The sequence below is a fragment of the Abramis brama genome (genome assembly GCF_963993115.1).
Source record: "Abramis brama genome assembly, chromosome: 5".
Classification (NCBI taxonomy): domain Eukaryota; kingdom Metazoa; phylum Chordata; class Actinopteri; order Cypriniformes; family Leuciscidae; genus Abramis; species Abramis brama.
This window is the reverse complement of record NC_139967.1, coordinates 1,984,906-2,008,544: the sequence shown is the minus strand read 5'-3', so window position 1 is coordinate 2,008,544 and position 23,639 is coordinate 1,984,906. Positions and strand designations below refer to the sequence as shown.

The window sequence follows — 23,639 nt, the reverse complement described above, 5'->3', positions numbered from 1 at the left end:
TTGATCCAGGGATCCCAGCAAACCCACCATGGCTCTTTCTCCTCCTCCAGATCCCAGTAATGCAATGTTTGGCACTTGAAACACACACAGTTTGTCTGAAACACACACAGTTTGTCTGAAACACACACAGTTTGACTTTGCAAACATTTGATGTTTATCAGTTATGACATTTGTAAGAAAAAGGAATAGCCAGGCAGATATAAAGTAGCCTATAGGTTTTACCTCACTGCAGTGTATCTGAAGATTCTTCAGGCTTTGCAGAACATCTTTTCTCCTTCTGGCTACAAACTTCTTCTCCTTCTTATTCAGAGAGTGTTTGATTCTCACAGAACCACTGCAGCGACAGACAGACCAGTGCTGAATTTAACACCACATACTGCTATTTCATATTTTGATTTTAGAATTTAAATAAATTGAAGTCTTAATAAATAAAGAATAAGTCTTATTTGCAGAATTATCCAGTTTGTAATTGACGTTAATTGTGTAAGTAATCTGAGCAGAACTACCTTTCCTGGGGTTTGGATCCACTCATCTATAAAACAATGGAGTCAACATTAAAGCAAGCGTATGTTTTTGTTTTTAATGTAAGTTGCTAACAGTGGAAGTTATAGTGTTTAATAGTTTGCATCAGGCCACTGGTTTTGGCAAAGCTTTAATTAAGAATCAAAGCATTAAAGTCTAGATTCATTCATACTACTGTTGTCACTTACTGTATAATAACATTAAGCCTATAAAAAGTAATATAAAAAAGATGGCGCCGGTGAGGTCGGCTGCCGTCACGACTGCTCTGACCACTTTTTCTTAGTTTTGTTTTTTTAAGTCAGTTTTTAGCGTTTTTAAAATAATCAAATTACCACTATTGAGCACATTAGTTATGATAGAGACACTCTTGTTTCTATTGGTGTACAATGTACTCACAATTCGACGCTTTTAACTCTGGATCCGAGCTGGCCGAGTGAGATCCTGAGGGAGAACAATGGACGTGGCGCGAAGCGGCGGCCATGAGGGAAACGAGCTGGCGCCAGAAATAGGCTGAGAGCCCGTGCACACCGCACACCTCTGCCCAGCATCCTGCTCACCAATGTCCAGTCATTGGAGAACAAACTCGATGACCTCAGGGCCAGGATAAAGTTCCAGAGAGACTTTCGGGACTGCAATCTCCTCTGCTTCACCGAGACATGGCTGAATCCAGCGGTGCCGGACCACACCATCCAGCCGGCCGAGTTCTTCTCGGTTCACCGCATGGACAGGACGCGGGACTCTGGGAAGTCAAGGGGAGGCGGCGTGTGTTTAATGGTGAACAGCAGCTGGTGCAACAGCGCGAGCGTTGTTCCTCTCACACGCTCCTGCACACCAAATCTGGAGCTACTGTCCATCATGTGTCGCCCTTTTTACCTCCCTCGGGAATTTACATCAGCCATAATCAGCGCCGTTTATATTCCACCACAAGCGGACACGGACACTGCCTTATGTGAGTGGCATGAGGCACTCACACAACACCAGATACAACACCGGGACGCTGCGCTTATTGTGGCGGGGGACTTTAATAGTGCCAATCTCAAACGCGCAGCGCCAAACTTTTATCAGCACATTACCTGCCCCACCAGGGGCGAAAGGATACTGGACCACTGTTACACTATGGTCAAGGACGGCTACAAGGCACAATCTCGCCCCCCGTTTGGTAAATCCGACCACGCCGCCATCTTCCTCATGCCAAAATATAAACAAAGGCTGAAACAGGAAGTTCCGGTTCAGAGGGAGGTCGCGTGCTGGACGGACAAATCGGTGGCCGCGTTACAGGACGCACTTGATGACGCAGACTGGGACATGTTCAGGAACAGCTCCGATGATGACGTCAGCGTGTTTACGGAAGCGGTTGTGGGATTCATTGGGAAACTAGCGGAAGATACCGTGGAGAAAAAGACTATCAGAACGTTTCCCAACCAGAAGCCGTGGGTGGATAAAACCATCCGCGACGCTCTGAGATCTCGCACCGCTGCCTACAACACGGGACTTGCGTCGGGGGACATGGAACTGTACAGGGCTGCGTCATACAACGTGCGGAAGGCGGTGAAAGAGGCGAAGCAGCGCTACGGGAGAAAACTAGAGTCACAACTTCAACAGAGTGACTCTAGGAGCCTGTGGCAGGGACTACGGAAAATAACGGATTATAAAGCAAAAAAAATCGGTATGACGAACGCGGACGCGACTCTGGCAGATGAGCTGAACATTTTCTATGCTCGTTTCGAGGCTGCAGCTAAAGACGCTAGCGATGCTAATGCTAGCGGCGCTAACGGCTGCAGACAGGAAAACACTGCCAGCACCGGAGGCGCGTTCGTCATCACTGAGCATGACGTGAGGAGAGCCTTCAGGAAAGTGAACACCAAGAAAGCAGCAGGACCAGACGGCATCTCAGGCCGTATTCTTAGAGCCTGCGCAGACCAGCTAGCACCTGTGTTCACTGAGATATTCAACATCTCTTTATCTCAGTCGGTGATCCCCACATGCTTTAAAGAGTCCATCATTGTTCCCGTTCCGAAGAAACCTTATCCTGCTTCCCTTAACGATTATCGCCCTGTAGCCCTCACTTCAGTAGTGATGAAGTGCTTTGAACGCCTGGTCAGAGACTTCATCATTTCTTCATTACCTGACACACTGGATCCACTACAGTACGCTTACCGTTCAAACCGCTCTACGGATGACGCTATCTCTCATCTCCTTCATACATCTCTTACTCACCTGGACACTCGGAGAGGGAATTATGTGAAAATGCTCTTCATCGACTATAGTTCTGCATTCAATACCATAATTCCCTCCACACTCACCACCAAGCTGGAGCACCTGGGACTTAGTTCATCAATGTGTCAGTGGATCTTCAATTTTCTGACTGGCAGACCACAGGCAGTAAGGATGGGCGGACATGTCTCAGCCTCACTCACTCTCAGCACTGGAGCTCCCCAGGGGTGTGTTCTGAGCCCCCTGCTGTACTCTCTGTACACCTACGACTGTGTGGCCACTACCAACTCCACCACCGTTATTAAGTTTGCTGACGACACTGTCGTGGTGGGCCTGATCACGAACAACGATGAGTCGGCCTACCTAGAGGAGATTGGAAATCTGGAGAGCTGGTGCCAGAGGAACAATCTCCTCCTGAACGTCAGCAAGACAAAGGAGCTGATAGTGGACTTTTGTACGAAGCAGGAGAGGAACTACCAGACCCCCGTCATCAACAGGAGCCCAGTGGAGAGAGTGGACAGCTTTCGATACCTCGGTGTATACATCACGCAGGACCTATCATGGTCCTGTCACATCAACACCGTGGTGAAAAAGGCCCGGCAGCGTCTCTATCATCTAAGACGCTTGAGAGACTTCAGACTGCCCTCTAGGGTGCTTAGGAATTTCTACTCCTGCACTATAGAGAGCATCCTGACGGGAAACATCACAACCTGGTTTGGAAACAGCACCATGCAGGACAGACGAGCTCTACAGAGGGTGGTGCGATCAGCTGAGCGCATCATCCGCGCCGAGCTCCCGAACCTGCATTCGATCTACAGCAAGCGGTGCTGGACCAAGGCCAGGAAGATAGTGAAGGACCTCAGCCATCCTAACAATAGACTGTTCTCTTTGCTGCGGTCTGGAAAGCGCTTTCGCTCCCTGAAGGCCAACACAGAGAGACTGAGGAGGAGCTTCTTCCCGCAGGCGATAAGGTCTCTCAACCATAACACAACACAGGACTAATAATATATTTTTGCAATATCCAACACTGACTGGGTATCCATGGCCACCCTGGATACACTCATGCACACTTTGCACTACATATTTATATTTATATTTTTATATTTTCATTTATATTTTCATGTTATATTTTCATATTTTTTTATATTTTCATATTTCTATCTTATGAACCACTGCACAAATATATCATATTTATCATATTTATATTTTCATCTATGGACCACTGTGCAAATCACTTTAAAATAAGACACCTATGAGTCACTTTTTAAGCATATTTGCACATCAGAGCCATTTCAAACTTCTATACTTCTGTTTTTGACAAATTTTTATTTTTATATTTCTATATCTGTTATATTGATATTTTTTCTGATATTTTTTCTATGGTCAATGGCAGTCGTGTAAGCATTTCACTGCATATCGTACTGTGTATGATTGTGTGTGTGACAAATACAATTTTGAATTGAATTAATTTCCCTGTATATCAGAAACAGATAAAATAAAGTGAACACTTAAATACACAAGCAAAAATACTTTTTTGGGATGTTTTTGTTGTGTTATCAAGGCATTAACTCTGCATCTAAATAATCTAGAGAGAGAGAGAGAGAGAGAGAGAGAGAGAGAATGAAAAGTGTTTATTTTAGAGAAGTCCACAGCTTCAAACATGCCCATATTGTTGAAGAAACACTTGTAAACTCATTCACATATAGACACACATAGTAATACATGAAGAGTTCAGATGCAAAAGCCTCTAAGTGCCATCTGAAATTTTCTTCTAGAATGATAATTTTTATCAAGCCCATATATTTAAGTTCAGTAATTTCACTTAAATGACAATTAATAGGTAATTTTTATTGCAATTTAAGTGAAATTACTGAATTTAAATATACAAGCTTGATAAAAATGATCATTCTAGAAGAAAATTTCAGCTGGCACTTAGAGGCTTTTGCATCTGAACTCTTCACATTTGAAATACATTTTGATTTGATTTTGCTGTATACCACTCCTTTCTTCAGTTTCGGATAAAGCCGGTTTTGTGTAATTTTCAGTTCCCTTTAGAAACTATTCCAGTGGGTTGAGTATTCATTAATATTCATGATACTTCCCCTGTTGTGGGCTTGTCCTCGAGACAATGCACAAACGAGTGGAACTGAAAGTATTAGTGCAGGAAAACTTGTAGTTCCCTTTCTGTCAGTCACGTTCAGCGTGGTGTCGAACTGACACTAAGGGCCCTATTTTAACGATCTAAGCATGGTCTAAAGCGCACGGCACAAGTTCACTTAGGGCGTGTCCGAATCCACTTCTGCTAGTTTAACCGTGGGAAAAATGGTCGGCGCTCCTGGCACATGGTCTAAAAGGGTTGTCCTTATTCTCTTAATGAGTAATGGGTGTGTTTTGGGACTTACGTGTATTAAACCAATCAGAGTGCAATCTCTCATTCCCTTTAAATGCCAGTTGCGCTCGCGCCATGGCAGATTCGCTATTTATATGACAGAATTTGATAGTGGAAAGACCGAACGCATCTCCAGAACGCAAACGGATCTGCTCATGCGCGAGGTAAAAGTGCGCAAGCAGAACATCTACGAGACAAGCCGGATTCACCATATCTTTATGTACACAATAATAATCTTTTACATTGTAATCCTTTTATTTTAAATATTTGTCATGTTTTTGTGCTCCATGTGTGTTTAATAAGCAGAGTGTACGTGCGATGTGGACCCGCCTATAGGTGCACATTACTAATGCGCTCATTAAATAACAAAAAAAAAAAAATTGCGCCATTGACTTTAGAGCAGGTTTCAGTTGGTCAATGTCTCAGTCTCAATCTGTTTCCTCATTTTCAGACCAGCAGCCCATGGGCGCACAAATGGGCGCAAATGCATTTGCTATTTAAACAACAGCAGGACGTGAAAATTATAAATGCGTCGGACTGAAACTAGCAAAAAACACTTGTGTCGTACTTGACACTGCATTGCATGGGTGTAAGATAGGGCCCTAAGTGTTACGAATGGTGGTGCTAAGAAATACACACGATGAGGAATAACTTTGGAATGAAGAATTTACTGAACAAATACATTGGAACAAGGAGAAACTGGAGGAAAACACAATCAAACATCAACAAGAACCAACAGAGACTGAGAAAGAACACAGGGAATATATACATGGGACAGACAAAGGACCTTAACATGAAAATGGACTACACATAGCTGAACCAAATGAACTAATGATGACAGTGATGATGGAAACAAGGAGTGGCGGAAAACACACAGACATGTAACGCTAAGGGGGTCGTCCTTGGGAGCCCCAATCACCTCTGAGAGTATCAGAAAAGGCCAATGGAATTGGTGTGTGGAATTTGCATGCCAAGCCACGCCCCCGGACATACGTGTATATAAGGCGCTACTGAAAGCAGAAAGAGAAGCATTTTCTCTCAATGCTGCTGGAAATATGGCACGTTTCAGCGGTCTCTCTCATTGTGCACAGATAAGTGTGAGAGTGCGTTGGACATCATTGGACATGAACATCGTGCCCCGCCCCAGTTCAATTCTTCTCAGAGGTGTACAAGGAAATAAAAAAGCCATTCTCAGCCAAAACACGCCTCGCTGCTTCCTCCGTCCTCACTACCTTCGTTGGTGGGGTGGCACGGTGGTACTGGGACGTTCCACAGTTTGAGCATGTGATTGCAGAGCATTTATGCCCGCAAAACGACGCCAACTGGAGGAATTGGCCAAGGCTCCTGTCCAAAGCGTGTAAGTTTACCTCATCTCTGGAGACGAGGGCTTACACTGCTCCTGGCCAGGCCACCTCCACCAACCTGCAGGTACACCAGGCCAAAGCGTTGAAAGACCTGTACAAGGATAGTCCTGACCCAGAGCCACTGCAGGAACTGTGTTCGGCAACCGACTATGAAGGTTACGGCGTAGGCCCTGGGTCGGGCGATAGCCCCGTTAGTGGTCCAGGAGCGCCATCTGTGTTCTGTTAAGTTCTGTTAATGTAAAAAACTATTTTATGACGTGTAAACGGCCCCCAGTTTCCGTGCATGTTTAAGGCCAGACGAGTGTTTGAGCTGTGTTGATAGTATACGTTAGTCTGTGTACCAAGGTAAAGTTAGCTAGTAGCTGTAGCCTGTCACTGATTGAGTAGCTACACTATTTGTTCAGATACTTTGCTCAAAACCAGTCGGAGTTATGTAGGGCCCTATGAATTCCGTTTTAGTTTTCCAAATTTCGTTTTTTTTGTTTTATTGCCCGCGCATGTTACTGAGAGAAGCAGAGAGAGAGAGAGAGAGAGAGAGAGAGAGAGAGAGAGAGAGAGAGAGAGAGAGAGAGAGAGACCCTTCTCCGGCCACGCGCGCACACTCTCACAGTCTTCAAACTGTCTTGCTCTCCCTCCCTCCCTCGCGCATATTAATGTTAATTGAAATTGATATTACCATCAAAATCAATAGAGAATTGACACGATGGTAATAGGTCGGAAGACCGAAGTTTCACGTGAAGCATTCAGAGATTTTTTTTTCCTGAGTTACCGCTGCGCTGGGTGTGAATTGTACTAAAATAACGTTGCCTTATCTTCTCTGAAAAGCGTTCCGCACATTCAGCTGACATATACCACACTTTAAATAAACGAACAAAACCTATCCAGTGATGAAATGTTTTCTGTGTTCAAACTTCACAGAGGCAATTTATGAGATCAATGTAGATCGGAGGAGAATAAAAAAGTGTTGGAGGAGAACAAAAAAGATTTTTATTGAAAGATTGTCACACTCTACAGCCAATGAGCCGATATTGTTAACAGCATGTGCGCGCCTGTCCAATGACAGTGTAGTGACCATACATTTCAATTGAATGTTTGATTTGAAGTGATAAGTACACAGGTTAATTTCTAAGAAAATGTATGCTTCACGTTGTATTAGAAAGGACAGTAATGGTAATAGTTCATTTAAATGTTTTGAAAGGGAAATATATTAAAAGATGAATGTTACATGTAGCCTATGTTTAAAAGAGTAATCAACTTAAAATCAAATCAAAAGGGCTCAACTTAACTCTTGCAGACATCAACTTAATTATTAAGTTCATGTTACTTAGAAATGTTTTTTATTGTGGCCAAAAAACTTAATTACTTGCATTCATGTTGAAAATTAAGTTCATGTTACTTAGAAATGCGTTTTATTTTATTACCTAAAAGGTAATTCACCGTTCTCAAAACATCGCTTTGAATTAATGTAATTCTGCCAGCAGTCTTAACGTAAAAATTCTAGTGGAAAACGTTAACATATTTTTTGTTGTTGACCCAATGTTTTATTTTTTAGAGTGTAGCTGAAAGTTTAAGTTTTAATATTTTATTTGATTTCAGTGTTTAATTTATTTATTTCAAGTAATGAAAAAGTGTTTTTTTTTTTTTACTATAACAACCCTGGTAATATGTTTTGAATACAGAATACTAACTGAAACTGATGAACTGTCATCAAATCACAGATTCTTCTGTAGAATAGTTTCTTCTATAGAATACTTTAATGAGTTGTCATGACAGAATAATGTTGATAATTACATCAACTTAATAATGTATGTAATTTAAACATAAATATATGTGTTGATTAGTTTAAAACAATATTTACGTTGTAGCAACCCAATTAAATTGGCTTGATAACGTCTCGGTTACGTATGTAACCCTGAGTACAGGGAACGGAGACGTGTCGTCGGGGGAGTTCCCTGACGAATTGGGATCACGCTAGGGAGACCAATTGCCTTCGAGTGAATTAAAATGAGCCAATGGAAATTGGCATGCGAGATTTGCATTCCGCAGCCCGCCTACCAGCGCGGGTATAAAGGCAGAAGCAACGCATACACAATGCTTTTCGCTGAGGAGCCGAACAGTGTCCAGTCCTCCGCGAAGGTACAGCAACATGGCGAACACTGCGGAAGCCCAGCCTGTCTGAGGAAGGCCTGGAATACACATATGTACTAACCCACTGGGGTAGTGAAACATATGGCAGTCCCTGAGGTAGTCCCAATCCGAGGGAAGTGGGAGCGTACTCAACAGGGACGACAGAACGAGTCTGTCAAGGGGAAGACATGGCTAAACTGCACATGGCATCATGGGTCACCGTAGAGACCACTGGAAAAACACCCAGTCTACTAGCAACTCCTACTAGAGGTAGCAGACCTGGCGCCAGACAGTCCGCCACGCCTGGCACCGGAGGGGTGATGGAGGAACTCACGAGGCTCACCAACATAGGGCGCCAACGGAGCAAAATACGCACGTATCCGACGAGGCGGAATGGCGTAGCAAGCCGACACAACCTATTCCCTCGCACCACTGGCCGTAGCGAGTACTCGGGAGGAAATAGGTTCCACACGTAGGCTATAAAATCTAGCGAACGTGTTCGGTGTCGCCCAGCCCGCAGCTCTACAGATGTCTGTCAGCGAGGCGCCTTGAGCCAAAGCCCAGGAAGCGGCAACAACCCTAGTAGAGTGAGCGCGCAACCTGGGAGGACAAGGCTCACCCAGAGACTCATACGCTCGGGTGATAGCATCCACTAACCAGTGAGCTAACCTCTGCTTGGAGACAGCCTTCCCCTTCTGCTGGCCTCCGTAACAGACAAAGAGCTGATCTGAGGTCCTGAAGCTTTGCGTTCTGTCAATATAAACCCGCAGGGTGCGGACGGGACAGAGAAAAGCTAGGGCTGGGTCTGCCTCCTCCTGGGGCAGCGCTTGCAGGTTCACTACCTGATCCGCGAACGGAGTGATAGGAACCTTGGGCACATATCCGAGCCGGGGTCTCAACACAGCGTGAGAAAGGCCCGGCCCAAACTCTAGGCACGATTCGTCGACCGAAAATGCCTGCAGATCCCCGACCCTCTTAAAAGAGGCCAATGCCAACAGGAGCGGTGTCTTAATGGACAGGATATTAAGCTCTACTGTCAACAAAGGCTCAAAGGGAGGATTTTGAAGAGCTCTAAGTACCAGAGCTAGGTCCCAAGAGGGTACAGAGTGCAAAATACAAGGTGGATTTAACCTCCTAGCACCCTTAAGGAATCTGATGATCAGGTCGTGCTTCCCCAAAGACTTAACTTCTACTGCATCGTGATGTGCAGCAATTGCGGCAACAAACACTTAGAGGGTGGAGGGAGACAGCCTTCGCTCCAACCCATCTTGCAGGAAAGAAAGCACGACTCTGATCGGGCAAGTTCGGGGGTCCTCCTGACAGGAGGAACACCATTCGACGAACAGGTTCCACTTAGACGCGCCTCGTAGAGTGGGCTCTAGCGAATGTGATGTCCTCCGCGTCCCGTCCAGGGACCAGATATGGAGTTTCCAGAGGTCTGGACGCGGGTGCCATAGAGTGCCCCATCTCTGAGAAAAGAGGTCCTTCCTCAGAGGAATCGGCCAAGGAGGGGCTGTCGCGAGGAGCATGAGTTCCGTGAACCAAGTCCTGGTGGGCCAATACGGTGCCACTAGAAGGACCTGCTCCTCGTCCTCCCTGACCTTGCACAGGGTCTGTGCAAGAAGGCTCACTGGGTGGAAACGCATACTTGCGTAGGTCCCAGGGCAAGCTGTGAGCCAGGGCGTCCGTGCCGAGGGTCCCCTCGGTCAGGGAGTAAAACCACTGGCAATGGGTCGTGTCTGGAGAAGCAAACAGGTCTACCTGTGCGACTCCGAAAACACTCCAAATCAGCTGGACCGTCTGGGGATGGAGTCGCCATTCTCCTGGCAGGGGAGGCAACCGTGAGAGCTCGTCTGCCACACGGTTGAGCTCCCCTGGAACATGAACGGCACGAAGCGAGTTTGAAGAAGGTAGAAGGTTTGGTGACAGCACAGGGTAACTTTGACCCGGAGCGTACCGCTCTGCCAAGCCCACCTCGGGACTCGATCGTGAAGCCAGCGCTGAAGCGGTCTCATATGTAACAGGCTGAGCGGCGTTACTGCGGCTGCCATATGCCCCAAGAGCCTCTGAATTTGTTTCAGTGGAACCGCTGTCCTGCCTCAAAAGGACCTGAGGCAGGTGAGCACTGACTGGACGCGTTCCTCCGTGAGGAGCGCAGTCTGGGCGACCGAGTCCAGTTCCATACTGAGATAAGAGATCCTCTGCACGGGGCGGAGTTTGCTCTTGTCCCAGTTGACCTGAAGCCCCAACCTTCTGAGGTGCCGAAACACCACGTCCCTGTGATCGCACAACACATCTCGCGAGATAGTTGAGAATGCGAACGCCTTGTTCTCTCATGGGAACAATGGCAGCCTCCGCACCTTTCGTGAAGACACGGGGCGACAGGGCCAGCCCGAAGGGTAGGACTTTGTACTGATACGCTCGACCCTCAAAAACAAACCGTAGAAACGGTCTGTGTCGAGGAAGAATCGAGACGTGAAAGTACACGTCCTTCAGGTCGATCGCTGCAAACCAATCCTGGGGGGATGCCTTCAAAAATGCGCTTCTACGTGAGCATTTTGAACGGGAGTTTGTGCAGGGCCCGAATGAAAACTCGCAGGTCCAGGATTGGCCGTAACCCACCGCCTTTGTTGGGTACAATGAAGTAGGGACTGTAAAACCCAACCTCATCTTGGCAGGAGGGACCGGCTCGATCGCGTCCTTCACCAGCAGGACACAGATCTCTTTCCGCAAGACAGGGGCATCCACTGACCGCACACGGGTGAAGTGGATGCCTCTGAACTTGGGAGGCCGGCGTGCAAACTGAATTGCATAGCCGAACCGGATGGCATGGATAAGCCATCGGGACAGACCCGGAAGCGCTAACCAGGCTTCTAGAGACCGTCCCAACGAGCCAATCCGAACCACCGGCGTACCCGCGGAGTGGCAGCGAGGTGGAAGACAGGGACCCGACTCTGGTGGCGTTGTAGCGACCGAGAGTGGGGTCTGGGCGTTTTAACTTGACACCAACCTGCTTCCACCGGGGGGCAGACGGCAGAGAAGGCCCGTGGGCATTCTGCTGCGGGCTGCCCGGTGGCGAGGGGAGGGAGAGAGACGAGGAACGAGGCCCTGACTCTTTGTGACCTGGTCTCTGCGCCTACGGGCCCAGCTATCCGCGAGCTGGGGAGAGGGGAACGGGAGTGGCGCCGTTCGGGGCGGCACGCACTGCCATTCTGACCCTCTCGGACGGAGGAGACTGGTCTTACTGGTCTGCCAGACTCGACCGTGAGGGGAAACGAGGAGCGAGGCCTGGGGGCATCGAGACCTGGTTTCCGCCTCCTCACCCAGAGAGAGACGAGAGTGACAAGGCCGTAGCCCTCACTGTCATCTGAGCGCTGGGGCCCGTGAGTGACTCAGAGGAAGTGGACTGCTGAAACTTTGGGTACCGCTGACTGGATGACCAGCGGCGGAACAGAAATGAAATTCTCCACCCGGCCCTCCCCCGGGGGAAGGAGTGGTGATGACACGCACTCCCGAAGAGCAGACATCACATACTCCGGGTCGCTCCTCTCAGGGTCGTTTCCCTTCCCTTTGCTGGGGGGAAACAAACTCCGAGTGTGCTGGTTTTGAGGCGCTTCTGGACCACCAGTGTGGACATCGTCTGACCGAGGGCCAGCGCTGTGACTAATCACGGTCAGTCACTAAGCGCAGCTCCACTTCGAATCAGAACTACCCACGTGCACTGAATGTGCAGGGGTAGTGAGAGAGAAAAAACTTCTGCAGATTTAGGCATGTTTGGCTTGCCATATTGGCACCAAAATGCTTCCATACTGCCAAAATTTTTCACACGCATCCAGGCACTTTAGACCCAGGAAGTGTGGCTGTCAAATCTGAATCTTCAGCACGAGAACACACCATTACAGTAGGAACTCAGCATCATTTTCAGAGTATAACAGCCCTCTCTCCGATGTAGCTATCGACATCTGTCCTCCCCTGGGGCCCCGAATGAAATGCTTGGTCCCTCATGAGAAAGACCAAAATCCCATTCAAAGCCTCGACGGCACACGGCACGCTGAGCGGCTCAAGCCTTTATGAGAAAGGGGAGACGAACAACGTGCCGACGTGGTCATGCACTCATGAGAGAACATGAGCCACCCATGAACGCAGTCTCAACACACTGATTAGGCATGTGAAACAGCGATCATGGCCGTCAACCAGGCATGCAAGACAGTGAACGTGGCCATCGCCTCGATGACACACGGCACGCTGAGCGTTCAAGCCCTCAGGCAGGACGAACAACGTGCCGACACGGTCATGCTCTCATGTAGAGAGCACAAACCACCCACGAACACAGTCTCAGCATGTTTTCGATGCGCTAGAGGAGAGAGTGGTTCGTGCTCACTGTAACCCTCAGATCACCAATGTTATCTCAATGTTAACTCACCTCATAGAGGCACGCGAGTCTTGATCTTGACCGCGCATCTTGAGCGCCGAATGACGCGCGCTGGGTTGCCGTGCACACGGCACGCTGAGCGGCTCGAGCCTTTAAAAAGGGGAGACGAACAACGTGCCGACGTGGTCATGCACTCCTGAGAGAACATGAACCACCCACGAACGTAGTCTCACACACTGATTAGGCATGTGAAACAATGAACGTGGCCGTCAAATGAGGACAGGAAACGATCGCATCCAGAAACACACAAGTGAAACGTCATCCTGAAAAGGACGCGATCTTCACTCGTGTTGCTCTTTCAGGAAGAAAGTACTCTCTTTATCGTGCTGAAGCACACAGGGACCCAACGCGGCAACACAGCGGGGAAACTGCAAGCCCGCTGTGCGCACTCAATCGTTTACCAGCTGTGAAAACAGCTTTTGAATTAACAGTGTGTAGATGCAGCCGATAGACAGGAAATCGCGCGGTCGCTGAAACGCCGTCACGCCAACACAGAGAGATCCCTTCCCGAAACAGCAGACTCGTAGAGCGTAAGATAGATACAATCTTAAAGCTCATTCACTCAGAGAGGACACAACCGGTCGGCTCCGAAGCTAAAAGCATTGTGTATGCGTTGCTTCCGCCTTTATACCCGCGCTGGTAGGCGGGCTGCGGAATGCAAATCTCGCATGCCAATTTTCATTGGCTCGTTTTAATTCACTCAAAGGCAATTGGTCTCCCTAGCGTGATCCCAATTTGTCAGGGAACTCCCCCGACGACACGCTGGAGTTCCCAGGACGAAAGGGAACTTAATTTTTCCACACCATTTGAGTTCAGGATTTCAAAGCTCCTCCCCAGCAAGGAGCAAGTTCAGACATGTTTTAGGCTGACCAGTATGACACAAAGGACATTTCAAGGTGAGTAATCTGAGTTTTATTTCATTTACAAATAAATTCTCTCCATTTAACTACAGGTTTAGCTACACCTGGTAATACAGTTGATGTTAGCAGTGTAATTTGACCAGGATAGCAGTGGATAAGAATGTAAAAATGGTTTAATTGAAAAATATGCTCAGCCAGAGAGGGAATTTCATTTGTGCTGTAAATAGGAAAATAATTTAATACACTGACACATTTTTAAAAATCTGTCGTCATTCACACAGATAGCATTCAAGTTGATGCCACCTTTATGGCCAAACTTGACAAGTGTACCCCAAAACTGATGGACCTGGCCTTATCAAAGGGAGGAGCTAAAGGAGAAAGAATCAGAAAGATCAGGGACATGCTTCTCGAGGTATTGTAAATTATTTAGACCATCACACTAGAATAATTTAGATTTGTGTTTAAAATGTCAAGTTGTTGTCATTCACCTGTTCAGATTAAAGTATATTTATCAGAGGCGGACAGAGTACACAGCTACATTACTTGAGTAAAAGTACAGATACCCCTTGCTAAATTTTACTCAAGTACAAGTAAAAGTACTACAGTCAGATGTCTACTTAAGTAAAAGTACTAAAGTACTTGTTTGTAAAAGTACTTGAGTATCAAGAGTACAAGAGTACATTTTCTAAATATTGCATTACTACTGCCACAGTGCTTACATTGGTAAGCACAGCAAACACTTGAAGCGAAAACTATCATTAACTTGTTCAGAAAATTTAAATAGTCTGGCGAGGTGGGGCCACGGCTTGGCACATTCCCGGGATGCGATATTTTTTTCCCCCAGGATGGTAGGGGAAGACTCATGAATATTCATTAGGGAAGTCATCCCTGATTGGTCTGATGACCTACCCCTAAACCTACCCGTCACTGGGGGTCTTATGACCTCCCTAACCCCGCCCCTAAACCTACCCGTTACTGGGGTTAAGACCAATCAGGGATGACTTCCCTAATGAATATTCATGAGTCTTCCCCTACCATCCTGGGGAAAAAAATATTGCTCCCGGGATGGACCTGCTGCGTCTTCATCCATTGTGTCATCCATGGTTTCGTCTCTTATCTAAATCTGACCATGGAGTTGACTTTGGCGGAAAGCTGAAGGTGATTGCTGATAGGCTGTCCCAGTCAGTGGCGCCTGCACAATCCAATCACATTTGAGAGGGAAACAACAAATTGAGGGTTTCCGAGATGTTTCTTTTTTCCTTTTTTTTTTTAGAAGAAGTAACGGGTACTCACAGTTATGGATAGAAATGTAGTGGAGTAAAGAGTACAATATTTGCCTCTCAAATGTACTTGAGTAAAGTTATGAGTACTCCCCAAAAATGATACTCGAGTAAAGTACAGATCCCTCAAAATTGTACTTAAGTACTGTACTCAAGTAAATGTTACTGTCCGGCTCTGATATTTATTTACTGTTGGCACTTTCTCTTTATTCCTTTTTCATTTTTATGGTAAGGTGGGCCACTGCCTACCGGTGTATGTGTATCCTGATGACATCGCTATAGGCTATCATTTGATGGTACTACCAAGAGTATCACTGGTTGTTCCCTCATCATAGGTCACACAATCACTATTCAATTCATACATTAATCTAAGTTCTTGTAAAAGAGAATCAAGAAGGAATAATATGGTTGAAATCTTAAAAGTTTACTGAATGACAAAACAGAGAGAACACAAATATTTAACCCCCTGGGGTCGGCAAATGCGCGGGCGCGTTTTGCTCGATTTTTTTCACATAGCAGCAAAATAAACTTAAAATGCTCCGTCATTTATGGTCATACAGATTTAAGAAATATGAAAAAAATTAACTGTTAAATGTCTACTTTTTTATGTGTCCACTTACAGGTGAAAAAAAAACATTGTGTTTTTGTAAAATTAAGAAAATAAACAGGGTGTGCTTTCTTCCTGTCCGTCTCGTGAACTTTTTTTTTGGAGCATGTCTCTAAACTTAAACAAAACTCAGCGAATACTATTCACCCAGGCATGAGCAATATATCTTTATAATCATTCAAGTGTGTACTTTTAAATTATCTAATTCAAAACTAAATAAAATATTATCTGTTTATGTAATTTGTGTGAAAAGAGAGAGATGTCAGTCGTTCTCATCTCAGCTCATTATTTTTAATGTGATCCCGCCCACGGAGAGCGCGCGCTATTCAAACGCAAATGACTGAGGCAATCCATGCAAACTGTGAACTCCCCCATATCAGCTCGAGAAAACACATCAACTTTAATCAGATCATTGTTTACACCGTCTCGCAGCGCTGTGAGGAATAATACTATCATAATAATAATAATGGAAAATGTACCTCAGAAGTGCTGGTATTTCGAGGAGCAATGGATCCTGAGCTATGGAATACTGTAGTAAGTTTTTTTCATTCTCAAGTGAATCGCATTTCTGTGTGTGAATGAATAAACGGCAGAGATGCGCGCTGTTTACCACAGTCTCTAAAAAGACAGTTTAAATTTGAATCGCGTTTCTGTGTGTGAATGAATGAACGGCAGAGATGCGCGCTGTTTACCACCTCGCAAAAAGACGGTTTAAATTTGAATCACGTTTTTGTGTGTGAATGAATGAACGGCAGAGATGCACGCTGTTTTCCACAGCTCGCAAAAAGACGGTTTAAATTTGAATCGTGTTTCTGTGTGTGAATGATCCGCTTTTAGCAAACTATATTGCTATACTGATATGAGTAAAAATCGACTGAAATATGTTGAAATAAAATGTATTTGTATAAGCAACGTATTAAACTGCAAATGAACATTTATATTTCCTATAATAAAAATGAAAGACCTATGTTACAGACATATAAAAGACAACATTTCGTTGATTAGTTTTGGATAGATTATAAATTTTTACTGTAAAATATCTGCCACCTCAAATAAGCTTTTGTTTGCCAGTTTTTGCTCATATGTTAAATATAGTATGTTTTGTCAAAAATAAAGTCATCAAATAATATGTTATTGTTCCAATGTAGCCTAGGCTATATTCAAAGTAATAAATCCTTAACTTTGAAATATGTATGTTAAAATGTATACTTTAGTTTTTACAAAGAAAGATTACACTTGAATTGTTGTTGTAATTGTAACCTTGTTAATAAAAAAATATATTTACAAGGTAGATGTAATTACACTTGAATTGTTGTTGTAATTGTAACCTTTTTAATAAAAAATATATTTACAAGGTAGATGTAAACAAACTATTAAAAGGTAAATATAAGCCTTTTCTTTAAATCATTTTTATTGTGTTTTATTAGTGACAAATTTGGGGAGAGGATACATTCCAAAACTGAAAATACAGTATGAGAATTAACTGCACAATTACTAGACATGTTTTCCTTGGATATTATACAATTTGCAAGCACAATTTGTGGAAAAATAAAACACTGAGATGCTTCCAACTGTGAACCAATTTGATAGAATATATATATATATATATATATATATATATATATATATATATATATATACATATATATATATTGCTCTTGCATTCTTTCTTGTGGCTCAGTGACACACCTGAATGAATGGCTCATTAAGTATGCGGGCCCCATTGTCTCCTCAGGTGTGAACTACTCAATATGCATGATGGTGTTGGATCGTTGATGCCCACTCGCATATTGCCTTTCCAAACAGAAAGTGTCTTGCAAAATTTAAATCAATGCATTGTTTTATGTGAATGATTAGGCAGAATGAATTTCAGATCATTTTGAAGAAAAAAAACTCTAGGCGACAACATCCATTAGTCAAAAGTCTTGTGGACACATATGTAGTATGTGTTTTGTGGCCTTATTTCAGAAACTTTAGTTTTTAGTTTTTTCAATAACCAAGCATAAACATTATTCTCTCAAAAATACAAACATGTACATACATGTTGCTCACATATTATGGTAGCTCTGTTTGTGCTAAATAGAGTGTAATTACACCTTTGCCATTAATATGTTTATAAGCAACTGAAAAAAGCACAAATGTCAGGGCATGTCAGAACATCTCAAGGACCCCAAAAACACCTTAGACCCCAGAGGGTTAAGAGAGATAGAGAGGGAGGCTTATATCCAGGGCTTCCAATGCAATGCACTTGTACATAATAATTAGGGATTTGGGATTATTTTCATAGTCGATTAATCTGTTGAATATTTTCTCGATTAATCAATTAGTTGTTTGGTCTATAATATGTCAGAAAAATGTGGATCAGTGTTTCCCTGTAGAGGGAAAAGTCTTTAACCTTGTGCAGGCTTGATTCCCTATGAAACTCTTGTACAGGTGAGTTTCGACATGCTCCCTACATTAAACCACTTTTTTTTTTTTTGCCTCGTTTTAAAGATTTCCTGTTGCGGCTGCTATTGAAAAGGCCAAAAATATGCCGTCCTGCCCCTCCGTGTTCGGCGATCAGGTTTCATTCTTGCGCAGCTTGTTTCACGAACGTGTCTTTTCCGCTCCGTGTGTGTGTGTCGGTGCGCTGCGCTCTCTGCTCAATGTTCTGCTCCATGTTTGCGCCGCGAGTTCTGCTCTGTCGTTAATGGCCCAAATGCTCGAATCATGTACCGATCGGCGATCACGCATTGGAAAAGAAAGTCCGCTCAAATAACGTGAAATTTAGAGGTGGATCAACGCAATTTAGAGGTGGATAAATGCACTTTGGAGGTGGGTAAACGCTATTTCCGAATTTTGGGATGTGCGCAAACGGCGTTTACGTGCGTTTAGCTTCCACTACATCCCTGGCTGTGAGTATTGAAAATAAAATAAAATTTTCACTTGGCACAGTGTAAACACACAAGGCAACAACGTACTCCTGCACTGCTCTCTTTCAGGTCAAATTTTAGGTATATTACACTGGCCACACACTGGGTCTACCCAGGTCAGTGATATCATAACAATGGGCTATTTAGTTTAATAAAGAGATGCAAAAAGACTTGTAAAAATGTGTATGGCTGTTGCTTTTCACTTAACCATTTGAATTATTTCATGAAACTTACTATTATTTTTATGATAAAATATTTTTGATCGTTACTTATTGATGCAACCTATTTTGCCCATTTGAGTAACTAGGTGCATGGTCATAAAAATAAAAAAAATAAAAAAAAAGTTAAAATAGAGTTAAAGTTAAAATAGAACAAAGTTTCCAGTGATTAACTGAATTAAGTAACTTAAAAAAAATCAGCAATAATAATCCAATTCATTAGCTCTAACATGCTATCTATATTTTCTCTTGCTTTACAAGAACACACAAGAGTTTGAGGAAGACATTGAAAGGCAAGTGATGACAATTGCCATCATCGGTGATCAACCTACTTCAGGATTTGACCACAAGACGGCAACCATTGTGGTTGAGGGCATCAAAATCCTGAATGGAATGGATATCTCAAGGTGCTATGCTCCACTGATGGGCATAATATATGCTCTGAATCTGTGAAGTGTTTCAGAAGCTGTTTCTTGAACTTGATGGACTGAAACCCAGTGCAAAAGTAATGCGTCTGAAGAACAGTATTTTCTGAAATCTCTACTTTTTTTTTTTTTTTTTTTTTTTTGTAATTTGAAGTCTACTGTAGGCTGATCTTTGTGTTATATTTCATACTGCTTGAAAAACTGAGGTTAATATATGAATGTCAGTAGCCTTTATATATGCTTGTAAGCCTTTATAAAGGCCTTAGAAGGGGTAGAGCCTCCGCCCGATTGTCCACCGAATCGTTTGTTTGTGCCAGAGGGGTATTGGTCCGACGTCATTCAGTGGGGTCATTGTTCCAGCATAGCGTGTCATCCAGGAGTAAATCGCACCAGTTTTTTGGTGAAGCAACGATTCTGGTGGCCATTAATGTCGCATCCGCAGTTTTGTTTTGGCTTGCTAGGTTTGTGCCACTGGCAAGACTTCCAATCGACCCCTGGATGGGTTACTCCAACCGCTGTCTGTCCCTTCGAGACCCTGGTCCCACATTGCGCTAGATTTTATTACCGCCCTCCCGCCCTCCCAGGGCAAGACGGTCGTTTTGACTGTCGTGGTCCGGTTCTCGAAGGCGGCTCATTTTATTCCCTTGCCCAAATTACCCTCAGCCAAGGAGACAGCAGTAACTGTCGTAGATCACGTCTTTCGCTTACATGGCCTCCCAATGGACGTGGTTTCCGACAGAGGACCTCAGTTTGTGTCCAAATTTTGGCAAGAATTTTGTAAGTTACTGGGGGCGACTGTCAGTCTCTCTTCGGAGTTTCATCCCCAAAGCAATGGTCAAACGGAGAGAGCCAACCAAGATCTGGAGAGTGTGTTGCGATGTTTGGTTTCCAAGAATCCTTCCTCCTGGAGCCAACAACTTTCTATGGTGGAGTACGCCCACAATTCGTTACCAGTGTCATCCACGGGCCTTACTCCGTTCGAATGTAGTTTAGGTTACCAGCCACCAGTTTTTGCTAGTACGGAATCCGAAGTCGCGGTCCCCTCCGCTCACGCCTTCGTCCAGAGGTGTCGCCACACTTGGACTAGAGCCCGTGAGACTCTTCTCCAAGTGGGGGCGCGCACCAAGGCTAAAGCCGATCGCCACCGGTCGAAGCCTCCCGTATACGTCGTTGGTCAAAAAGTGTGGCTTTCTACCAAGAATATTCCTCTCCGATCCGTATCTAACAAACTTGCTCCCAAATTTATTGGCCCGTTTCCTGTCACCAAGATCATTAGTCCGGTGGCAGTCCGACTCAAACTTCCTCCTGCGTACAGGAAAATTCATCCCGCCTTCCATGTGTCAAAAATTAAACCTGTGTTTCATGCACGCATTAATCCGCCAGTCCCGGTCCCCCCCCCCCCCCGTCGCGCCTCGTTGATGGGGAACCAACGTATTCGGTTAACCGTATTCTGGACTCGAGAAGGAGGGGACGCGGATTTCAGTACCTGGTGGACTGGGAAGGTTAGGTTGATTTGTGACACGATCTGCTTGAGAGTGAGCATCTTGAATTTGAGCTTCCCTACTGTGCGATTTAACAGGCGCAGATCTAAAATTGGACGCAACCCCCCATCCTTCTTTCGGAACTATGAAGTATCGGCTTTAATAACCTGACTCCCTGCTGGGAGGAGGAACCCGCTCTATAGCCTCCTTTTGCAGCAGAGTCTCTACCTCTGGTTCCATTACCAGAGCCTGCTTGGGGCCCACCACTGTGGACAGGAGATCTGAACTGAATAGCGTAACCGTTTTCGATCGTCTGCAGGACCCACTGAGAAATATTTGGAAGGCTTTTCCACTCCGACAAAAAATCTACTAAGGGTACCAGCCTCTCGAGACTGGCCTCTGGAATACTTTGAGCTGCAGACACAGTGCCCTGTAACGGCACACCGGCAGGGAACAACTGGTCTGACTGCTCTGAACCCCTCCTCAGAGGGAGCGAGCTCCCCTCGGGGAAAAACTCGCTGGGACCGTCCACGCCCTGGCATGAAGGCAGGGTTGGCAGAGTGGTCCCCTGAGGGCACCGAGAGAGAATGGGCACCGTGTAATGCGGTGAACTCAGTTTTCTCCCGGCGGGGACTACCTGTGGCGTCAGGACTTCTTCTATGACGCAGCCTTCTTGGCGATAATAACTGTCCTCAGATCAGTTTTACCCCTTGAAGACTTTGTCTGAGAGCGCCGCGCCGCGTCCCAGACTTTCTGTGGGGGAGCGCGAGACGTGACACTCTGCTTTTGTTGCGCCCAGTGCGAGGAACTAGCCGACGGCTGGGGATGATCTTTTTTACCAGAGACATGAACTCTAAGTGGGAGGAATTTTTGGAACGCCGCCACCTGTTTTTTTTCCTCCCGGAACTTATCGATGACTGTGTTCACTGAATCACCGAATGAGCCCGCAGGATTAAGCGGGGCGTCCAGGAGAAAATATTTTTCTCTCTCCTTCATGCCAGAAAGATTTAGCCATAAATGCCTCTCCGCGGCCACCAGGGCTGCCATAGAACGGGCGACTGATTTGTCTCCTTGGTGGCACGGAGGGCAAGATCTGCTGACTGACGTAGTTCTCTGACAGTGTCTGAACTAACTTCCTCACTCTTGCTCATATCTTTTAAAATCTCAGCCTGGTACGCCTGCAGAATGGACATTGTGTGCAGGCATGCCGCAGCCTGACCTGCCACCGAATACGCTTTGCCCACCAAAGCCAATGTATTACGGAGTGGCTTGGTGGGTAACATAGGTGCCTTGAATCTAGTGCCTCTTCAGCTTTCGGCATAGCCCCATACCCGTACTGACTAGGCCCAGCAATATTAGAATAGGTGGAAGTCTGAGGTATATAAATTCGAAAGGAAACCAGTCTTTTCCAGGACCTCGACACCTCAGTGTGGAGGTCTGGAAAGAACAGTAGGCACCTGCGTGGAGGCTGCAAACGAGAGGGCAGAAAGAGTTTATCTAGTTTAGATTTTGTTCTAGACTCCTGCCTATCTGCTGGCCACTCAATACTCAATTTTTGCACAGCTCTAGTGAGCACCTCTATTAGTTCCTCGCTTGCAGGAGACTGGGGTGACGAGTCCTCAGTATCTGCTGTTCCAATACTAACAACATCCAGCTCCTCAGAACTGAATAGTTGCAGTACTGGGACTTCAGCCTGGGCGGAAGAAACCGCAGCGCATGCTTCCAAACCCGGGACTGAGGCACTGGATCTGGCAGGTGGAGGCTGAGATAGGGCAGAGCCCGTCTCAAACCCCTCTTTCAGATCCATTTGCGAACCCCACGACTGAAGTCGCCGCTCTGCCTCGACAGAAGCGGGACCCGAGCCGCGGGGAGCGCGAACCGAACCACCCTCCTCAAAGAGTAATCAGTGGGAACGCAGCGTTCTAAGAGGAAAACGCTCGCAATGCTCGCAATCAGCTCCCTTGAGAGCTGACTGGGCATGCTGCATACCCAGACAAACAACACATAGTTGGTGTGTATCCCCACCCGTAATATAGCGAGTGCAAGGATAAACACACTTCCTATATTGTTGTTTACTCGCCATCTCTATATAGTTTATATATATATATATATATATATATATATAAAAATCTGGAAATAACAGAATGTTTTGGATTCTGTTATTTCCAGATTGTAATTCAGATAAAAACACTCCCATTTAAAGAGAACTCTAACCGTAACTGAAGAAGGGAGTGGCATCACATTATTATGCAATATTTTTTGAGGCTATGTGAATGCTTACAGATGTTTTTACAAAATAAACTCTTGTCTTACTGTTATTCTCAATCAATTTCATATTTCTCCAAACTCAGGTCACTGCTGTCAAAACAATTAAGATAACACAAAACCTTCCATATGTTTTCACACTATTTAGATGCAGAGGTAATGTCTCCACAACACAGCAAAACCAGCCTAAAATAGCTTTTTGCTTAGGTATTAAAGTTTTAATTTTATATGTTTCTGTTTTCATTGGGTTCGTGGTTTGAAAATGATCTGCTCCATATAGTTCAAATACATATTAGCTTTTACACTTCTATGCATTTAGGCATGGTATACACAATATACAGTAACCCTACGGTCCACACCCACCCCAAGGAAATTACATGGAACCCTTTTTCTGTTCTCTGGAGTTCATCTTTATCACCTCCATCTCCCACGATGATATCTAGACCTTTCCTATAAAAGAGGCTCTTTGTGTCTGATCTGAGAGTCGACGGCTGCTGTGCTGATACTGGTGAAGCATTACAATTTTACAAGACTATACAGGAA

The 23,639-nt window shown here is 45.1% G+C and overlaps 2 protein-coding genes across 2 annotated transcripts in view; both read left to right on the top strand.

The window, feature by feature from the left end:
* The window catches only part of LOC311083523 (cytosolic phospholipase A2 gamma-like), a 251,611-nt gene that overhangs the window by 2,432 nt on the left and 225,540 nt on the right, over positions 1-23,639 (top strand). The window lies entirely within an intron of this gene.
* Positions 1-23,639, top strand: part of LOC311083528 (cytosolic phospholipase A2 gamma-like) — a 45,452-nt gene that overhangs the window by 14,277 nt on the left and 7,536 nt on the right. The window lies entirely within an intron of this gene.